Raw genomic sequence first — 23,027 nt, 5'->3', positions numbered from 1 at the left:
CCATATGTGGTCAAAGGGGCGTTCCTTGGTATTCAAAATGCCCATGTGAGGACGCTGTTTTTAAAAAGCGGCCACCCGTTTAAAATCTATGATTGGTTAGATTTTCTCTTTCGATGGTAACTCTGGCAAAATTGGAACAGGTGACAGTATACCTTTAAAGGGGCAGGTTTTATATATCAACGTTATCTCTGAACACATTGACAAACTGTGAACAGCTTTCAAAGCAGCACAAAGGGCTCTTGTCAACAGTTAATGTCAACAACCAATAGTTCGAAAACCGGGATTTTAGGACTGCCTTTTTACTCGCTTTTCACTAAGAACCGGATGATTTGTCATAAACAAAATATTCTTATTGCAAACAAACTGGCAAACTATTACAATATCCACTTATAACGATTCACTGATGTCTAAAAGTTTAAAGAAAACACCTTTAATCCAGAGAATTACTATACGATATTGAATCATTTATTGACTATTACGTGTGTTTCCTTAGCATACTCCTTGCGATAAGATTGGTTATATAATGCCTTGTCTTCGTCTTTCATTGCTATTTTCTCCTCAGCTCTCTTCAACTGCTCTCGTCCAACAGGTTAAATATACCCAACCACTCGACAGAATCCCGGCGAATAACCCATCGATATTTATCAAAAGAATACAATTTCTCCGCTCATGAATACTTTTAGCGAACACTGTGCCCTAAACATGTCTCTGAACTACACTCTATGATTTAGTATGCGGAGATCCTGAATATGGCTACTGAATATTTCAAAAATGTCAAATAACTATCACAGTGTGCAAGGAATCACATAACTTTTTCTCTTGATTGCTGTACTGGCCCGCCAAAATACTCGGTGCCGGAACCAAAACTCTGTGCTTGGCAACTTAAGTTGGACCAAAGGTATATGTATTGGTTAGTTTTATCCGATGGATAAGGCATGATATGCTTGAACAGTTGGCAAGGAAAAACTTAAGTTGTTTGTCAATTACTTACCGAAAGATTCCACAGTCGAAACAATAACACAGTACAAGGCAATCAACAGACACACTCTCTTCATCATCGTTGATCTGCAGAATTCAAATCAATAAGGACAAGTATATAGAAATCATGTATGTTATTGCTAAGGACATCTTAGGTCTACTTGCAACATATCTGTATAAGCTATTTGAAAACCATTATGACTGGCCAATTCTATCATTTATCAGATAGACAGATAATAAATTGATGGCTTATGGTTACCGAAAATTTAGAAAATGATTCACCTAGCTAAGAGTCGCCCGTTCTGATTTTGCCAATTCCGATACCCCTTCCCCGACGAACCATAAATATTTTAATTTTATACGGCATATTTTACTAGCATTTTAATCTGTAACTAAGCACCAGTCTCTTTTACAAACGGAAAACAAAATATTAAAAGCTACATATTAAGTAGTTTCGTCTACGCTGTTACATGTGCTTCGAAAGTCGGCATTTCATGTTATACAGTAACTTGTTTAAATGCACCTTTGCCCTGGTAAAACACTTGATTGAACAGTATTTGTCCACTTCCTGCCTTCTGGTTTTGCCTGATCCTTTTTTTTCTGTGAGAAACATCCAAGTAATGAGCTGACGAAGGGGAGAGAGTAGGATTGATTATCGTTTACCTTAGAGATTGTGCAGAGCCATGAAAACACTACAGGATGCATCATTGGAAGTCAATAGAGGCAAGAATGAGTATTTGGACTGAACTTTTTGGTATATTACATACTTTGTCCAACAAGACAAGATACACACTATTTTTCTATATCGTAATACTTATTTTCGTATTACTGTAAGGCATTTTGTATAGTATTTCTAAAAGGTGCAATGTTAAAACATGATTTTGATTTTTTTCTTCCACACGATTTCCAGTTAGTGACCACCCTCAAATAAAAAGAGGACCATTCATGAATCACCACTTAATGAGGCGACCGCATTTCTGTTTTTGTTATGAAAAATAAAATGCTGAATGTCATATAGCCTGCCTGCCCGTCCTTGTTTCTGTAAATGTTGGTGGATATGCTACATTGGGACAAACTTTGTACCTCTGCACAGCATGTATACCAGAAATTATAGTGTATTTGACGTTAGGATGAAACATATGGCATACTTACAGTTGTAGGAATCTTCCACTGGTGCGCAGACAACTTTATCAGTTCTAGTGTTCGAGGACGACTGAAAATCGGAAGGGATATCACGACTTATATACAATTATGTTTGACAGGAATGCGTGACAATGTAATTATATAAATTGTATGAATGAAATATGAGGTCGACTTTAGGAAGTTAATGATGAACGTTTTCTTGATTTGGTTATTGTTAGGCGGGGTGAGCAAGTGATTGTTTATCCCTTTGAGGAATCATGACGTTTCAAATTATTTTGATATCGATAGTGTTTGCCCATTGATATTTCGTGACAATGTTTCCTTGTTTGATAGGTTACGTTTTCAATTTCAAACATTTAAGTTTTATACTTTCCCCAAGCGATGTACATACTTTTACGCAGCAATAATGAGCATGCGAAAATCAAACGTTTTTATCATATACTGCACGACACGATCACTGAAACACCATTTGAAGTGGTTCATATTAGCACTGTGTTTCAGAATAACAAATAAATGTGTAAGTAATACACTTATAATTAACTACCATAACCTAGGCTTAATTCCTCCATCTGATAGAAATCGAAGGCTCTCAATTTATCAAGGCATGTATACAAACTGAGACAAGTACATGTAATTCGCAAGGCACGCGCCTCTCAACTCAAAGAGAAACTACAAGGAGCACTCAATTTTAGCAGTCGTATTTCAATTTGCGCCAACCAACCATTGCATATGCAAAAGATATTGCTACAGTTCGACTTACATGCAGTAAGAAGAGCATTTACATCGCCACTTTCATTACGGATTTCAATATACAGTACACGTTCCTCACGGAAACCCAGAAACCTAGTTGAAGGTCATATGTGACAGAGCAAAGTGCATGATATCATTTTCCGTTCTACCAAGGGAGACGGTCTAACTGTTCTCTTCAACAATAAATTGGCTTCACGTAAGTCTAACAAGACTCATTTTCCATTCCATCATTCGTCTTATGAACTGACTTGTATCTCCCTCGCTCTCCTTTGTATGTATCGCCCAACCTACACACAATAACAGTTTCCTTCCAAGTTCAGTCTTAATCAATTTGTCTTTCAACACACCCATAACAGAGGACACATTCTAGTTTAGATTTTTCATCGAACTGATGATAACCTGGTTCACTCCACTTCAGTTTCAAGCATTATTAAATCCGATCAATCCAGCATCATTGGTCATCTCAAAGTAGCAGTATCACGTCTCACTAACACTTTTGTGTCCTCCCGTAATATACGTGGATGTTGCAAAACATTCTCACGTGCTCACATTTTTATCGATAACTCAGTATGGAACTGCGTCACTTGTTGAAATTCAGATGCCCAGATAAACAACACAAAACACATAAACAAAACATGCTATGGAAATCATGTCTAATCTTTCCGAAGCAACGCATACGTCAACAGCACAGAATTATCAACAAAAATATAAGGACAAACCATTGATGTATCACGGTCAATCCTGTCGAAAGAGAGTTGTTACTCAAATGTGTCTAAGAAATGCAACCCTTGTCTTACAGAGAAAGTATTAATTATCGACGAAGATAAGTCCAACCTTTTAAACAAGCATCCCGAGTTAGTCTCCAAGTGCCGACACGAAAACAAATTTTACTTGTCAAATTTCAATCCAATCCACTACGACAAATGGTTTGACCCAAGCTCATACTTATATTTAAGCACCTGAAGCAAATTTCCTAAAATAAAATCTACCTATCTGACGATCGCGTGTATGTGTGAAACTCGAGTAATAGGTATCAAACATACTTGATGTATTCTCATATTGTATTGTATATATATACAAATGTGTGTGTGTATATATATATATATATATATATATATATATATATATATATATATATATATAGATAGATAGATAGATAGATAGATAGATAGATAGATAGATAGATAGATAGATAGATAGATAGATATTGACCTACTCGTTGCAGTAGACTGAGGTGAAATCAGTATTTTGACCTTGCTAGACCTCTTTGCTGCATTTTGACACAAGATTATTAAATTCTCCTATTTGAATACTCTTTTCGCGTTAATGATTGCGCTCTATGCCGGTTCATATAGTTCCTGTCTAATAGATCACAGTTATATTTTCATCGATGGGGCCTCAAGACGCAAGCGACACTTCTTCACTTTGGTGTCCAACAGAGTGTCGTTCTAATACTCATTGTACTTTGTACTGTACACAGAACCCCCTTTTAATCTCGTCAGGTCGCTTTCTACTTGTCACCATGTCTTTAAAGCTTTTCAGATGACAATTAACTCTATAAAAAAACTAAAATTGACCCATCCTGCCATTGATTCCATAGGATCTTGCAGAAATGAGGACGAAACATGTAAAGTAAAACTGAAGCCATTTCAGTTATATCACCCAGACTTTAGCACAGGTGGACCCCTCCTGACTCCATTTAGTTATTGATAAATTTTCATCATGTGATGGATTAGCATGTGATGGATTAATCAAGCAATACTTCTTGAATAAAACTCAGAGAGAGAGGTCCTACGCTTTTAGTTTTCAACGTCGTCTCTCTTTATGACACTTCGATAGGTAAAACGGCAATTTCTCATAGAACCGAATTAAAAAATGATTGTACTGTATATTATTTGATACATTCTGAATTTTACTGTCGCAGTTCAAAGCTTTCCTCCAGAAAACAACATGACGATACAGGCTAAGAGATATTGGACTTCCTGCATCAGTTTTATCTTCTCTATACTTCAGAGTGAAAGTTACGGTCATTGCAGCACCACAACAAGGATCGTGTGAACAAAAACTATATGCATTCCTGAATTTTAGCTTGTTCTGGTCGCTCGAGATTACTTGTAAACAAAAAAGGTCGAAAACAAGGTGCCAGATAATACACAATAGCTTGCATTTGATCGCAATTATTGAATGACTTCTAGAACTATTAAAGAGTACAAGATAGTGAGAAGATCGGGCACGATGCCTTAGCGGAGAAGTAGATACCTTGTACGCGATTATAGTTTAGTTAATAAGGGCATGACTCTCTCTAACTCCTTCCCACTCTCTTATCCTATCTCTCATCCTCTCATCCCCTTTACATCTCTCAAGCTAAATTTGTCTGTCTCCATTTCCCATGTCCCATCCCGCTTGTAAACCCTTCAATTTTAAATCTTCTCAAAATATCATTCTCTACAGCTTTTCACCGCTGTTCGTTTTCTCCCTTTCTTTGTCTCTTCGACAAAAGTTTTGTCGGAGTTGTGATTTTTTTTTCAGTTTGATGATGTGCGTTGGGGTCCAGGGTAATTGTCTTGAACGTGATTTGTAGTTTTCTTCTCTGAAATGTTGGGTGAACGTTGGCCGAGTGTTTGTCATGTTTTATGTTATTTGATTATCCTCACAGTAACGTTTCATCTGGCTAGCTTTGCAAGTAACCAATCATTACCATATGTACATCTCATTTGCATTTCAATCCACCAATAGTAACACGTACATGGAGCAGCACTCGCACCTTTCGCCACGTCACTGTCAGTTAAAAGCAAATTTAATTAAAGCGCCTGGAAGCATACCTCAGTTCAAGCCTATAGCCAGAACGGCAACATGTAAAACTGTGTTTCTGTAGATTTCAGGTTAGTACCCATTATCAGTTATATTTTTTTTCAATTTCAATGTTCGTTTTACCTTCTTGCAAATCAGTTCTGTAATAATTCACACTTAGTTTCAATGTTACGTTTAATGTCTAATGTTTAACGTGAAAGTTTGCAAAGAGTGTAGTTTTGTCCCAAGAGTATTTCGTCCACATTCTTACTTGTTGGAAAGGTCAATGCGTGCACATATACCTTATTCTACAGTCTAGTCTTTCAGTGTGTTTTATGTTTGTAATTCTCTCAGAATTGTAAAAGTTTGAAAGTCCGAATATCTGTCCCCGAGGCGCGTTCTACCTTCAAATAAAGGAGCTAGTTTTTCATCATTTCTATTTCCAAGAAAATTGACTCATTGTGCATGAGTTTCAAAAAAGAACAGAAGACTTTCGTCAACAACCTATGCCAACAACTACTCATGCGTCAATCCCGGATTGAGAACTGCTGCTCTAACATGACCTTCAGGAAGAACCGGATGATTCATTGTCATTAATGAAATATTCTTATTACATACCGACTTGCATATCATCGTCATTTAGAACGATTCAATGATCACATACAAGTTGAAAAAACACCCTTAAACCAAGGCAATACTTTGCGTTATTGATCATTTATTAAATATAATCACGAGTGGTTCCTCAGTGGGCTCCTCGCGATAAGAATGTTATGTCTTGTCATCCTTTTTGAGTGTTTAATTGGGTATCAGTTCATCTTCTGTCAGGTTATCCTCGTACAATATTTTGCTGAAAGCGAAAAAAAAAGAAATTCATAAGATTTTTATTCAAAGAATTCCTCCAAAGGTCAATAGATCGGCACGAAACATTGCACAGCAAGCTGTCTTTTCACTAAGACGCCCTCTTAAACCTGAATTGTGATGCATAGTCGCCTTCATTTTTCCCCTTCGTCAGTTACTTGCTTGACTAAACAATTGGTCGGGTTGATGGTTTAACGTATAGCTTTATGGAACAACACAAGGACAAATCAATGGATAACCAATGGAAAGGAGTTCAGTGGGTTGACGATGAGAGGAGTAAGTGACTAGAATTGGAACATTATCATCTGTGGTTAACATACCTGAATCGGTTATAAATGGTTAGCATGGAGGGCAACCAGCTGCGCACGTTCCGTAATTTGTAAGTGGACAGCACCATGGTTGGCAACAACAATCTCCGGAGACTTCACCTCCAGTGCCCAGAGTTATCAAAGAATCAATGAATCCTCGCTGGAAACGTCGCTCGGGCTCCATATGAATTGTGATTTGAACAGGTGTATCTCGGAAGTCACCTGTTGAATTCATTAATATACAAAGTTCAGTTTCGTGTTGCGACCCCCTTGTAAAAGAAAGTTAAGGGCCAGTCAGCCAGACGATTTTGAGACATTGTATTCAGTGATGTTATTATTACAATATACGTGTCCTAATGCATAAAGACATAACACAACTAACACATATTGTTATCCGCACTCCCTACCCCCCCCCCCGTCCAGGAGAACTCTCTACTGACATTCTTCTTTCCTCTGCCCTCTTCCAATTCTCTCTTCCAATAGCTTAACTATGCCCTACCACTCTACAAACCTTCCGGCTAGTAACCAAATATCACTCTCCACCGCCAAATTGGCGGTTTAAATTTGCTCAATTTTGTACAAGAACACATTTTCTTTTTGCGGTCAAGAAACCGCTCGTGAAGACCTTTAACACAAACAGTGTGCCCTGGAAACTAATCATGTCATGAAACTGTCCACTACGATTATGAACATTTATTTTGAATGCATCAAAATTGAAAAAGCCAAAAATATTAATTGAATTAAGGAAGACTATCAACTTGAATGGTGTTTACCACAGCCCTGACAAGCCATTACCCTCCGTTACAGTCAGACTCAAACATCATACAGTCGAAAACAAATAAGTCAATGTGCGAGCAATCAGGGATCTTTCCTCTTTGTTTCTGTCCTGGACCGCGCCAGAATGCTTGGTGTCGGAACCAAAATCTGTGATTGGCAAATTAATTTGGGTCAAATGTATGTATTGGTTGGTCCTATCCCATAAACAAATATCCATCTCCTCTCCCTGGAGGTCTTCGTCGGTCAACATCAGTGTGTGGCATGATATGCTTCAAAAGTTGGCAAGGAAAACCCTACTTACCGAAAGATTCCACAGTCGAAACGAGAACACAGTACAAGGCAATCAACAGACACAGTTTCTTCATGATGATTGATCTGCAGAATTCAAATCAAAGACAAGTATATACAAATGGTGTATGTTATTGCTATGAACGTCTTAGGTTGTACTTGCAACATGTCTGTACAAGTCATTTTTCAGAAGAAAACATGATTAGCTATAGCTATGTCTTTCTTTTATCACATATGCAGACTCTGACTATTATGGAAAGCCGTTGGGGACCCCTCGGCGAAAACTCTTTCGCCATTGAAAATGCATAGGTAGAAAACAAAAAAGTTTTCCGTCGAAATATACGAAAAAATACCACCCGGCTACAACATAACTTTTGGCGGCGCCGTCAACTTAAAATGCGACAACAACAACGCAAACCACATTATGTTGCGACCACAAAATATCAGTCAGCGTCAACATTGCTAACACTATGCAACTTGACTTTGGATGAAAACTGGCCGCAGCGGTAACAATATATGAGGTACTTAGTGAGATGTCGAATGATAACGTTGGCAGCGAATACCTAACTGGAATTGCAGAAAAAACAAAAGCACGTGCGGACGCGAAATCTCTTGCTGCTCATAATCAACATACGGACGCAGAAACTCTATGATAATATTAAACTATTCCACACTGAACTGCCATCGCGAAATGTTATCGTCTTTTGCGGCCGCAAAATCCCTACTCACTCCTTATCCAATCGTGGACACTGGCAATGTGAAGTCAGCGCGGAAACTTGATATACTCGCGTTGCGGTGCGACAAAACTTACAACGTACAGACGTTGCGGAAAAAACTGCAACTTGAAGCTGCGATAAACTCTACTCTTGTTGCACGCAGTCTGTTGCAAAACCGTAGGATGCGGCAAAATACCTTATGCAATGAGCATGTTTGGTGCCACAAAACTATGCTTGTCAGATTGTTATGGTACGGAAATACAATAAGCAATTACGGAGTACCTGCGGTGCGACAAACTAGTTCGTTCTGGTGTCGTATTTTTTTGTATATTTCGACGGAAAACCTTTTTGTTTTCTACCTATGCATTTTCAATGGGGAAAGAGTTTTCGCCGAGGGGTCCCCAACGGCTTTCCATAGACTATGGCCACCGAGAATTTGAAAAGGGATTCGCTTGTGAATCACTGCCCGTTGTACTTTACCGATCTCGTTTTTTTCGAAATATCAGCCACAAATACTTGACTTTTATGCTGCGAATTTCAGTAGCATTTTAAACTGTAGATGGGCACTTGTCACTCCTACAAACTCAAAACAAAACATTTGGAAGCAATCCATTATTTGTTTTCGTCCATGCTATGACATGTGCTCAAAGACTCAGCTTTCAACGGTACACAGTTCTTGTTGTAATTCACTTCCTTTTTGCGAAGGATTCACTCGTCGTAACTTTGGCGCGCTACTAAAATACAACAGTGAACAGTATTTGTTTACGACATGGCCTGCCATGGTTCGGCCGATCCTGTTTGTTAGATCTGCAGAAACACCCAAAGAATGAGCCGGCAAAGTAGAGAGTGACAGTGAGAACCTTTTACTTAGACGTTGTGCAGAGCCTTGAAACACATAAAGGAAGCATCATCGGATGGCAATAGGGTTAAAATGAGTATTTGACCCGGCCTTCCTCAATACAAAATGTTTTGTCCCAGTAGTCAAGGCATATATTATTTTAGCTCACGTGTCCACAGATGTAAGCTAATGTCGCAGCGATGTCTGTGTGTCTGCCTGTCTGTGTCTGACTGTCAGGATTGGAATGAAATCGAGTACGTAGATTTTGTTAGGTAATAGCAATAACTGATTAGTTATTGATATGTTTAGTTTGCAAATTTTATGTTTATTTGCATAATCAATGATTTTTAGAAAAAAGGACAAATTTAGAAAGGCTGCATGACATTTCATGAGAGTATAGCTACAAATGTTCATCACAATAGGATATATAAGCGGTGAAATATTTAGGGGTTATTACACGAAGTTTGGGCGATACCGCGTCGTATTCGAGAGATGTGTCCGTATTTTGACGAGTTGCGCAGCAACGAGTCAAAATACGGACACATCACTCGAATACGACGTGGTATCGCCCTAACTTCGTGTAATAACCCCTTTATCATACATGCATGCTTTGGTTATGACTGTTTTCCTACAGACGCTCCGAAATTAGCAACGAAATCAACTTGAAATCGACCTTGCTTCCTCCAGGCTGTACTTATAAAAAGTTGGTTGCTAAGGAGTGATGACAACCGTATCACTTCTTGATATTATTCCGCTATTGGGCCATTCCACTGCAAAGGAGGATTTATGGAGCACTTTTACAGCAAACAATTTAAATATTACGATGTCGACACAGGTTTTCACAATTTGAAGAAGATTTATTTTTAGTTTAAAATGACGGTGGATGTAAAACATAGGCGGGAGTTCACAAAATGGGTGTGTTTTTGTGTTTTAATACATAACCTCATCCCTGCGTGAAAGTTATGAAGCCGCCAAAATCGGGTCAAAATACTCGCGCCACGCTCAAACTCTTATCGTGTATGAACAGCTGAGAGCACAGAGCAAGCAGCTCTGCGACATCTATGAATGCATATACAGTGGATATAAAACCCGTACCAGTCAGTTTATCTCGAAGAATTATACATGTTCCCAGACGTCAAATATGCCGAATTTACCATCTCAGTAAGCGGATTAGTGAAAACATGAAGTGAGTACACTGTAAGCTGTAGTGTCGTAGCTCGTTCGTGATTTTGTTGCTGTACGAATAAAAGTACATTTCAAAGGTATTTCCGTCGTCTGCTCGTATATTTCCTTCCTGGCTTGCCTAAATAGAACTAAACTTCCTTTGACAACCGAAGCGAAAGTTTGACTTTCCCTAAATGGCACATTGTATCTGAAACCCGCACCGCATCGGTGCCACCAGACACGATCATGACCTGTGAACTGACAGGTACAAATCGGAAATATCATGTGCACCTTCAACTTTGTCTGTCGCGAGTATTTTCAGTGCGGTTGGATTTTCGTGGTTCATTTACGACTGTAAACGATGTAATTCACCGCCCAGATACTTTAAGCTCATCAACAGGAAACTTGTCTTAAACCGATTCTATCATGATGCTCTGTCAACCGATATCTTTACGTGTAATGATACTTCCATGGTGTAAATATTCAGCAGCGTAGACGACACGAAAACACTGCACCGTGCACCGCCACGGGACCGGCCGTGAATTGACAGGTGTCGGCAAATTATACAAATTTTCAATACGTTTGTTTGTATGTTTTTGGTACAACTGTACTTGTGCCTAAGGGCAATGCCCATGAAGTGACTGCAAACAACAGAATTTTGACCATAATCATAATGACGTTTCGGATTGTCATTTGTCCTATTCGCTCAGCTGTTTTATATGTACATATACCAACGAAGGTCATGCATACAGCGAAGGTCACGCGTCCGCGTCGCTGTAAGTAGTTCGGTTACAGTGAAAATATAATTCGTATTTTCACTAGTTAAAATATGGGCTCATATCCGTACCGTCTGAACAATAGAAGAATGGCAATACAGGCATAGCATGTATGATAAATTAAGGGGTAACATGGATTTAATTACTTATTTGCATATTTAATGAATTATCATTTGTATTTATATTGATGGGGTAGTTATATTGTATTGGTGAAAGACATATGGAAATTGCATAACTTATGAGCTTTCACAGTTTTCCATTTGAAGCTTGACAAAAAGGCAACTAGGGAGTTACTATGTAAAGTGGTGATACCATGACAGCAGCCAAAGAAATTTAACACTTTCATTTCAGCTAATTACAATTTTGGATATTTAATGACTTTTGGAATTAAACTATCATGGTGAACATTGTTCGTGATGTTGATCTTAAAAATGTTAATGAAGTTGCAAAATTGTGACAAAAGTTTCAATTTACAGACAACTGCAGTGATACTGAAACACGGAAACATTTTCAGTTACATCTGGGTCCACAATGAAAGAATTTTTCACTTACTAAGCTTATATGTTAACTTCAACTTATTTATGCAATGCTAAAAATATGTTTTACAATTGTTTTTCTTCCATTTTTTTTCCAGTTAGTGACTAACCTCCAGTAAAAATAGTGAACCATGCATAAACAGGAATCACCACTTCATGAGGCGACAGGATTGGTTTCCTTGATATATATGTTGTATTGCCTGTCTCCCATGATTCTTTAAATGTTGGCGGATACTATGCGTCACTGGGACAAACTTTGTATCTCTGCATAACATGTACACAAGAAAACAACGTGTATTTGACTTTAAAGACGATAAATCGGGCATACTTACAGTTTTAGGAATCTTCTACCGGTGCACAAACAACTTTAACAGCCGAAAGATAGTGTTCGTAGACAACTGAAATTAGTAACAGATGTCCGGACTTATATACAGTTATATTCGACAGAAATGCGTGACAATGTAATTACACAAATTGTATGAATGAGATTGACAGTAAGAAGTTAATGATGGACGCTTTTTTGATTTGGTTATTGTTAGGCGGGTGAGCAAGTGATCGTTTATTCCCTTTGAGGAATCATGACGTTTCAAATTTGTTTGATATCGATAGCGTTTGCCCATTGATATTTCGTGACAATGTTCGCCTTGTTCGATAGGCAACGTTTCTGTTTTCAAGCACTTAAGTTTTATTATTTCCCCAAGCGATTTACATACTTCCACACAAAATAATGCAATTAAAATTTCATTGCCATTTGTCGCTGATTCTCTACCAGCTCTAGCAACCTGTGAGAAAAACATTGAACACGCGATCAAGTACGGACAATAAAAATAACTTTCATCCTTTCACAACAATAGTCCGTACCAAAGACCAAGGTGTATTCTTCTCTGTGTCTACATGATTAAAACCTTTATTAGACCAAAAATTACCCCAATCTTGCCAAGAAATGTGATTTTCTAAAAGTCCATTAGAAGGATGCTGTGCAGTTACGCTGTATATTACGTTCCGTATTTCTTTAACAAGAGCGGAATATACCAGGGATAGTCAATCTACAAAATGCTCCTACAGGCAGAAGTTTAAGACTTTGAGTGCAAAATTTTACCAATTTTTATGAATTTTTCTGTAATGTTTTGATAATTTTTGACCAAATGGACATCATATTTCATTTGCTACAGTTTTTTCTCAAAATTTTGGCAAAAATCTGAGAAAAATTGACTCGTGTTTATTTTATAAAGGGGACAAAAATAGACTTTGGCACTCAAAGGGTTAAAGCTTACGGTGCAAACGTAAAGTCATAACGAAGGGGGACCAGGGATCTGATCATATATGTGTAGCGACTACTTTAACACGATTTAAATCTTTAGAATCAATGGAGATACTTTTTAAAAAGTATGAAATCCCATGCATAAGGGACATGTTTGAAAGCAAAGAAACTATCTCGTGATCACAAAATCTTTTCTTGTGCGCATGCGTACTTCTAACAATTTCTGTTGAATGCGTCATTCTTCATCAAGTGGGTGGATCACACTTAAGATAGCCATGCATTTTGACATTCAAAACACTTCTGTATTTATGCAAATATTCCTGAAACGACATGCTAAATACGATACTAATTGGCACTTGAAATCATCAGGATGAGATTTAATAGTGTTAAAAACATGATAAATTTCAACATGCAAATGATCGTAATTTGCATATTACTACGGTTTTGTAATTGAGCACATATATAAATATATATAGGCTTACTATAATTTTGCTTCTTTCTATTCAAAACTCATGCTAATTCATGCATTTTCCAACCGGGTGTATTCTGAAGTTTAACTTCGATTGCAAATGAAAAGTACACAACTGTGCAAGGAAAATCAACCTGGTACTGTACCCTTGCAATAACGCGCTCATTATATCGAATAGACATTTGACATAGATAAGGTGCCATATTATATCCTCAAATACAGGAACAAATTCAATTCATAGCAGGTTCTGAAACCATTTAACGTTCAACTTGCCATTTTCTTGTTTATTTATATTCTGACCATTGTCGTTTTCTTTTTTTTCACTTTTTTGTGAACGCATAAGACTTATTCCGATTGGCATTCCGTTCAGAGAAACGTAACAATAGAAAATGCAATAAAACAACCCACGCTCCATTCTCACCTTTTAACTCTGAGAATCATACACCTGGCATCGTCAATAGAACACAGGGAGAGCCCTACCCTTGTAAAGACAGTCGATGATTTTACGTGCATTTAAGAACAACGAGGGGTATAAACTACTTTATAGACTCATGCATATCAAACTACAACGTTCATGATCATAACAAGGGACTGCATCTCGATGAATTATAACAGAAAGTAATCCAGCACAGCAGCTGTTCAGTAATCAACAATCCAGTTTTTTTATCTTTATTTGAAACTTTCTTCAGGATTGCCTGTTGCAATCTTCTTGCAGTCATTCCTTCCACGCTTATGCTTATAATATACTTTTAGACAAAACACCACTTCATTAGTTTCTCAAGTCTCAATTTCGCTGTAATTTTTGTCTGAGGCGCTGGCTAATCCAGTAACACACTGAGGGGGTATACTCTTTAAGGTAGTACGCGCTGAGAGAGTGAAAGCCCTACAGTTTTGCTCAAACTTTCCTCAACGGGACTTTCAACCAGTCTTTTACCAAATCAAGAATAAAAACCAGGGGTCACCGTGCAAAGTTTGGTACTTGAGAAACAAGTGTAGAGCTTCAAACTGAGCCCCTAAGAGTGGTAGATCAGAAAAGAATTGAAAAAATTGTGAGAGTCAGAATATCCATCCCCGAGGCGCATCCTACCTTAATACACAGAATATTTGAATATCCAGAGGACAAGGTAGGTAGATTGAATAACTTATTTCTTGTTGCTTTGACATTCAAATACTCGACCAGTCTTTCTAGGTCGACTTTGTAGAAATATTTTCACGTTCCGGTTGCATTTTTTATTTTATGTTGACCAACAGGCTGATGCTCAATAACATCATAAACAACACAACACTTCTAGGTAATGGAGAAGCAATGAATAGAATCACGGTTGTGGAGGGACCGTGATAGAATGTAGTAAAGTGCTTTGGATAACGGGCGAAACACAACAGGCAGGCTTGCGTCGCGACTTGGCGTCCGCCACAGAAGAAGAATACATTGCTACATCCTCCCTAAAGAATAAATCGGAGTTTTTGTGAAGGCGCCTTTTAAAAAATCACAGCTGTGAGAGATGTTTGAATTGTACTCCAGCTTAGCGTGGACCCAGTATAATCCAATCTCGCTCGCCATACAGCGTAATTCAGTCCAACAATTAGATACTTATATGGGGGGAGGGGGTGTCACAAAATGACTATTCTCTGATTTTAAAGGTATACAGTCACCTCTTATCTAAATATGCCCATATATGGTCAAAGGGGCGTTCCTTGGTATTCAAAATGCCCATGTGAGGGTGCTGTTTTTAAAAAGCGGCCACCCGCTTAAAATCTGTGATTGGTTAGATTTTCTCTTTCCATGGTGTGGCAAAATTGGAACAGGTGACAGTATAATTTTAATTCTCGTACTCTGGCCACTTCACCATAAAGATTCCCTTTGTTTGCTTCTTGCAATTAAGGGTCGTTGCTTTGACCACAAATATCACCCGTTTCATGTTCATTTGAGCTATTTTCGTCTTCGTTTTACTGCAAAAGTCGGAATTACATATGACAGAGACTTACAAATATTGTTTATATGCCATTTTATTTATTCCCGTTGGAGTTTCTTTGATCTTACATGTACCAATAACAAATGCAATAACATTCAGCTGCAAATCCAACGACTGTAGATAAACGGATCACGGGGACGCCTTTACCTTCTCGACGCTCTTCATTTGGTGTCTGCAAAGTAATTGATGATCGTATATTTCATTAACAGCTAGTTATTATTCGAAAAAGGAAATATTTTGATGATTGCTTGGGAAGAAGATATTTTACTGTGTGTTGAATGAGAAAGAGACAGACAGACAGACAGACAGACAGACAGAGACAGTTGTGCAACCTATAGAGAATAATTCGAAACGGACCAGTATGCAAGTTATGTTCATCCATTATTTTGTTTTGCAGTGGTATATATACTGCTCATGTATGCATTTGAGGGCAGAAAATATTGTAACAAACCCTTGTTAAAAGCTAGTAAATTACTGATTTCATGGACTACATTTTGAAGTTTATTGCAGTGGCAAATGTAATTGTTTATTCCAGATTAACTCACTTTCGTTTTGGTCACGGTCCCAAAACCATGGGGCCTGTTTTGTAAAATGTTTTCAATTTGACACCCTGGATGGCACGTAGCATAATTGTACTATGATGACAGGGCAGAGCACAACACTTTTATTTCCTAGCCGGCTAACCCTGTTTCCAAGCAACCGATCTTTAAAAGGGCAAGCTGTTGATCAGATTCGTGTCCTAACACATTATTTACATCGACACAACTTTCAAAGGAGAACAAAGGACCATAAGTCCCTTGCTGACATGGGCTTTATTGATGACGTTCAACACACAATTTATCAAGTTCATGCCAAAAGGAACAAATACGAGAATCAGGGCTTGAACATTGCTGCTAACGCTTTTAATGAATGAACCCACTCACGTATTCTTGGTTTCGCTCAATTAATTTTTTCCTGATTCATCACAGTCAAAATTCGATTATTAGAGGAAATGATAAAGATATATTGCAATACCGGGACACCTACCAAGAACTTGATATACCGTTAAAACATTATTTGACATTCTTTCTGTTTTAATCAAACTTTAACGTTATGACTCTGCAAAAACTAAATGAGTGAAAACCAAAGTATACGACCGGTTGTTGAATGTGGAAATTTGTGCTTTTCCATGACAACCTCAAAATGAAACAATAAATCTCGACTTGTTGATTCTCGTTCACGAAGCCATGTTATAGTTTTGAGGACGTAACATTATTTAACTTTTCTATATTCTGTCTTGTCAATTACCGTTTCTTAGTCAACTTCATTAAACATTTCGGTATACCGAACATCCGGCTTTCCAACGTGGCTTACATGTGCAAGACTTGCGGTGTTCCTGTCTAAAAAGTGAATGCACTAGTAATATCCGTCAAAATGTTAGAAAATTACAAAAACAATGAGAAATCATCAAAAATTACTTTGGACTTTTTGTACATCGCAGTGTTTCTCTGCATTTTCACTGAAGCCGGTAATTTCTGCCCCATTCATCAAAATGACATTAAACTGGTCCAATAATCATTTCCATACGAGGTAATACATTACCAGGTCCATGGGACATTTGTGATTTACAATCGCTAATCGATTACTGTCGCTAATCATTTGAGTGACCGAGGTGTCATATTTGGCCATGATGTCGTCATATCCTCCGTAGACCTTTTTTAAAGTCCTCTCGAGTCTTTTTGATGTGTATGCCTGTCTCACTAGTTTTGATGCCAATGAGTTGTGTCTCAGTTGAAAACCAGGGGGCAGACTTGACATTTTAGGGGACAGAAACAACATCAAATTCACAGGTCACTACACTATATGCATGGATCACCATCATATGGGCTATTTCTTGCTGTATTTTGTGTGCCATTTTTGCGCTTTCAGTAACTTTTAAAGGGCAGAAAATGGCTCAAAATGCGCAATTTGCGCAGTCGAGAGAAAACCCTGCTATCGTAGTAAACAATGGAACAAAATATTAGGTACCTTTACGGTTCGCTTGGGCAACCAAATCTACAAATATTAGGTCCAAGCACGGAGCAACAATAGAAATTATCGCATGGACAGTTGCCAGGTTCAACACCTTCGCTGTTCATGCCCATCAAGCCTTTCAGGAGGAACCGTTCCGCTCGCTTTGATGGAGTCATGTCGATGGAGATCTCAACTGGTGTGTCTCTAAAATCATCTGGACAAAAAAAGATAATAAAAAGGGACGAACATTGTTCCAGCATAAACTGTGTAATTATTCAACTTTGCGATGCTAGGATGCCACGACATACTGTATTGTATATTAACAAGTAGACATCTATACTCACAAAAACAGTCGACTGATACCACGACAACGCAGAGTACTGCCAATATGAAGACACCCTTCATGATTGAAGACGGAAAATCTGAAAATTCGAAGAGAGAAAACTGCAGTGAATATTCTGTGTGACTTATCCATGCAATGACGTTGACTTGAAACTATAAAAATGGTCAGAAGCAATACAAGAGTATGGTTGCCTTGCCCTGCGCGTTTAACTCTGAGAAAGTCTTGAAAAGTATCAAGACAAAAATATTAATGATGTTATTACCAATCTCGATGTTAGGAACTTTGTGTCTGTGAGAATGTTCGTTAATATGAACAGTCAGGTACCTCAGTTCTATTTATTGCTTGACATGCGTGAGAACCTCATGAAGTTCGTGTTGCGTCTCTACTCTCTGTAGCTGTAGATACTTAAATTGCGGTCCGTAAAATGTCAACGCACGCTTATTTCAAATTTTATGTTAACTGCCGATATGAAGAGGAATCTTATGATGTTATTAAAGAATTATGTGGTGCTGATTGCTCGATTCATTGTTGTTGTCGCTTGTTGATATATTATTGCACGGAGTACTGATATTATAGGAACCGCGGAACTGGCCATTTCAAGTCAACTTTTTTCATGTCAAGTTACAATTAATGACAAAATGCTACATGAATGTTCATTTAGTTGTACCAATTCCGATGAGGGCGCAATCCAGAAAGTTTACATCGTCACATGCAGTGTACGCATCAAATCGTATTGATATCGAGAACTCAATCGTTACAGTCATCCACCCTCGAGCAGACCTACGGGAGCTATGCTTAATTCAACTAATCGTGTTGCAGGGAATGCCAAAGATTAAATGCCTATCCATAGTTCCGATATTTTCACACTCACGTTTGTCAAATTCTCACTGTATTATCCAAGGATCAATATACAACACAGATCAATTGTCAATGATCCGAGTCTATGGTTGCGGAGTTGACTTGAAGACGTGCAATTTTTAAAACCTGATTTTCAAGCTGAGGATTTTAAATGAAAATTCTTTTTTTCTCTGAGGTAGATTTTTGCTACCAATTGCGGGCATAGTAATATGGAAGATTTTGCATATGCTTGTGAATTTTGAGATATAGTGACAGAAACATCCTGATAGCTCAATGCTTCCTCAAAATGTCAATAAAGCTACTAATGGAATCTATGCTGCAAATTCATTCTCAACTAAACTTTCATTTTGTCGATCGCACAATATTGCACATGCACAGTATTACTTGAATGTGATGAAAAGTTATTTCCACAGAGACTTAATTATTAAAGTTGTCAAAATGGCATGGTTTCCAGTTTCCTTCAGAAAAATTTCGGCAAAAGGTTGAGTCTTGTAATCGCCAACTACTTTAACGTGCTTTTTGCGACCCTCCTCCCTCAAAACGAAATTCCCCGGTGCGAAATCGGTTTCAGACTGTGTTCTCTACTATGGATGGGGAACTTGAATACCAACCTGTCTTGAACTCACACTTGTGCAAATCTACACATGAATATAGATAACGAAATGTTACATTTTTACACTCTTTCAGAGTAACAAAAAGAGTGAGTTGACCCCGAATAGGTGTGATTTCTTCTAGCAAGACACAAATACGTGAGAACATCGGAAAGAGTCTTGAAAATATCGATCTTTCATCATGTGACTTTTTCCGGAACAAATGTATCAAAACGTGTCAAAAAGACGTGTTTCATTAATGTCCGACAGACAGTCTATTACTCGAGGTTAGGACTGTTAGCGATTTCATATGTTGGAATTAAAATATCGTAATTGTTATGATTTTACGGTCTGATTTTGTATTTATGTTTTGCTAAAGCAGATGCTTATTGAGATTTTGAAGCACGCACAACGAATTGGGGTCTTACTCAGTCTCCTTCTAAACTAAGGAATTACGTTTCTAGAGCGTCAGATATTATAATCGACGGCCCCTAAGTCTTGTGAGCACAATCATCCTGTGCCGTTAAGATCCTCCGCCCCCTCAATCGACGGTGACGATTCCGTTGATGAAAAATTGCAGATATCTTTCTGTACGCCATACATGAAGGTAGACTTATATATCCGTGATAGAAAAGACCTATTTGGCTTTGATTCTATTTCAGATCCCTTTGGATGTCAATGTGTGACAACAGGAAGTCCGTCTGACTTTTAAAGAAATTGACAAAGAGCAACATTAAAAGCAACTTACAGTGTCTGAAAATAGGCTGGTTACTGCCCCGCAGACGCTGAATTTACTTCGGTCATTCACGGTCACTCCACAAAGATTATTTGTCGATCTTTCATTACAGTAACAAAGGAAGGATCATCAAGTGTCTCATACATGAAACTATCACGTAACTAAAATCTGATGACAACGTGATATGAAAGATCTAAAACACAATTTAAAGTATAAAGATTAAATGAAAAAACCGTCACAAATGATGCTATCTAGCGCCATCATGCATGTTGAGAGGCGACTGCACGGTGATCTTGTTTACAACATTTAAATTCCTTGACCTCATAATTTTTGAAAAGAAAAACCAGTGCACAGTGTATGCAGTGTTGAACTTTTTGAAGTTTCTTTGAAATGTGTTAGTCGATTATAGGTATTAATTATATGTTTGTTAAGGTATTTTCTATATAAGGGGTTTATTTTGCTAAATATATGCAGAGATTAAACGATTATATTAAGCGTTGGGGAAGACAGGTAGACCAACATTTTCTCATATAACCTAATTATCAACGCGTTCTCGAGTCATCTTTTCTATATTCAGTGCATAGACATAAGCAACATCCCGAGATATAATTTCTTTCGATATTGTATCGGGGTGTAAGACGGTTTTGTGGGGATCCAGGATTTGAGCAGGTGATTGGTTTGAACAATCTCATGGAACTAATTCACAATGTTGTAGGTCTAGTATGAACTGTGGGACAGCTCACTACATTTCTCTTGATAGAATTATTGTGGAAAGCTTTCAGATTCTCTAAACAACATAAAATTTGACCCATCCTTAGTCTAAGTTTGCAAAATGTGACCCTCCGAATCGGCAGCTTTGTAAAAATGACTCTCCCCATTCCCCAGTTCCATCCTCTGTAATTACTGAAGCTTTCCTTGTGAAAAACAATCCTCGACTCATGGGACAAGCTGGCAAGTTGGATGGAAAATAATTATACGTATAACTCTTACGGTAAAGTAGAGAATACAAGAGAAAACATTGATCAAAATGCATATTAACGAAAGGAAAGTCAGTAATCATGATATCTAAAGGTATAGCTATTACAGTCTTGATCAATTCTAACGAAGGCCTTTGGTTTTTCGCAAGTCACTAGAGTGACTGTTTTATTTGTTTTGCTCTTTGAGTTAATATTTTTATGACTTTATCTTTCCAAGGGCATACTCTAACTGTGAGCCGATTGTGTGTGCCAGAGTTAAACCACATCACTCTTTTCTGAGCAAAGAGGATTCAATCGACGCACGGTCCGGACTAAAACACGATTGAAATTATTAATCTTTTGAGAACAGATGGAATAAAACGATTGTCAGATATGATGGTATCTAGCGCCATTACGGAAATGGAGAGATGACAGTATATATGTAAGCGATCTTGTTCAGAAGATTTACTTTCCTTTGGTGTTGTGATCTTTGAAAAGAAAAAAACGTACAGTATGCACTGTGCATACTGACACAATTGAAAGTGTCCATTCAAGGTGTTAATTAATTCGGTGTTAGCTATGCAGTGTGTAAGGGTCTTGGCTAAATTCGGAACTAATTGTCCATTCAGATTTATGCAAAGTTCAACACTCATGTTCAACACTAAGTGTGAAAGAAACTGAAGATAGAGTTTTGCTGTTCGCACGATGATTTAAATACAGAAGAGCGATGTAGAGACACTGTGCGATAGTCAAGCGTATCCCAGGCACGACCAGACATCACAGTACTGTTCGTTTCCCATAATTCATTACGATTTGTATCCTCGGAGATTCCTCAGCGTAGTCTACCAGGTCTCCCATGTGTAGACAAATTCACAGACTATTTATCAAAATTTTGGAAATGTATTTTTATACACACCATTTTTCTCAATTCTCATATTAAATGATTTTAAAAATTATGCATAATTGAGAGAGGAGATAGCATTTTTGTAAAATTTGTAACAGATTGTGTCCTCAGCCATACAGAATAATGTGACGGAAAGTAGGGAGACTTGTTGCACCTGTTTTATAAAACAAAAGGATATTGATTTTTTTGCAATGGAAGTGACAAAAGAAATTTGCATGCTAAGTTTTCTCAGAGAATGACCCCTTCTGCTCGTCATAACTTGCTGCCCAAAAGCATGGCATTTGTAGTACCTAAAGAATGTGACTTATATGGTTGTTTAGTGGTTATTTGAAACTTTCACAGAAATATCTAAACGTACTTTTACTAGATATCATTCAAAAATAATTATGATGCAGCTGCGCATTATTGCTTACATGCAGAACTAAAAAAGTTTTTAGAAAAGTAACCTTCGAGGATACAAATCAAAGAGAATTGTGGGTAATTTATTGTACTGTGTGACAGTCTCGTGCTGGGGCTACCAGGCTTTGACCTGGAGAAGGGGTTCGGCATTAGACTAGGGGCAGCCTTTCCCCTCCCTGCCGCCGGTAACACCCTCATGGGGTGCGAGATTTCGGTGAAATATCAAATCCTGTGTCGCCGTTTTGTCTTTTGTCGGTCTATTATTTTTTTGTTACAAAAGGCAAACTTGTCTGAGATAATACAATAAGAAGAAAATTAAAGATATATATTCTTAACCATCAGTTAATTGGTATTTTTATGCTCATACAAAATCGTTAACAATATATACGAAAACAGTAAACATAAAATAATCTAAATTTGTGATATAAACATAAATATTAGGTGCATATCACTTCGTATATTATTGCCTATGCATTTACACTAAAATGTTCACACGTCCGTCATCAAATTATCTGTTGTAAGACAATTAATGAAGTAAACTGTTGTCTATTAAAATTGGCATTATTTGACCCATCTGTATGCAAAATATGGCCAAAACTTTTGATTCCCTGCGAAATTTCTGTG

General features: G+C 37.7%; 2 long non-coding RNA genes across 2 annotated transcripts; both read right to left on the bottom strand.

The window, feature by feature from the left end:
• Nucleotides 1-6,356: 6,356 nt before the first annotated feature.
• Nucleotides 6,357-12,357, bottom strand: LOC139130541 (uncharacterized). The gene is made up of 4 exons (XR_011551904.1): nt 12,255-12,357; nt 7,906-7,979; nt 6,840-7,049; nt 6,357-6,508 (listed from the first exon to the last, which is right to left on the bottom strand). It is a non-coding gene; the product is annotated as an uncharacterized lncRNA (long non-coding RNA).
• Nucleotides 12,358-15,650: 3,293 nt separating this feature from the next.
• On the bottom strand, nt 15,651-18,320 carry LOC139130540 (uncharacterized). Its single transcript, XR_011551903.1, has 4 exons — nt 18,223-18,320; nt 17,962-18,039; nt 17,633-17,831; nt 15,651-15,797 (listed from the first exon to the last, which is right to left on the bottom strand). It is a non-coding gene; the product is annotated as an uncharacterized lncRNA (long non-coding RNA).
• Between the last annotated feature and the right edge of the window lie 4,707 nt (nt 18,321-23,027).

The sequence above is a fragment of the Ptychodera flava genome, chromosome 4 (genome assembly GCF_041260155.1).
Source record: "Ptychodera flava strain L36383 chromosome 4, AS_Pfla_20210202, whole genome shotgun sequence".
Classification (NCBI taxonomy): Eukaryota; Metazoa; Hemichordata; class Enteropneusta; family Ptychoderidae; genus Ptychodera; species Ptychodera flava.
This window is presented reverse-complemented; position numbering and strand designations above follow the sequence as displayed.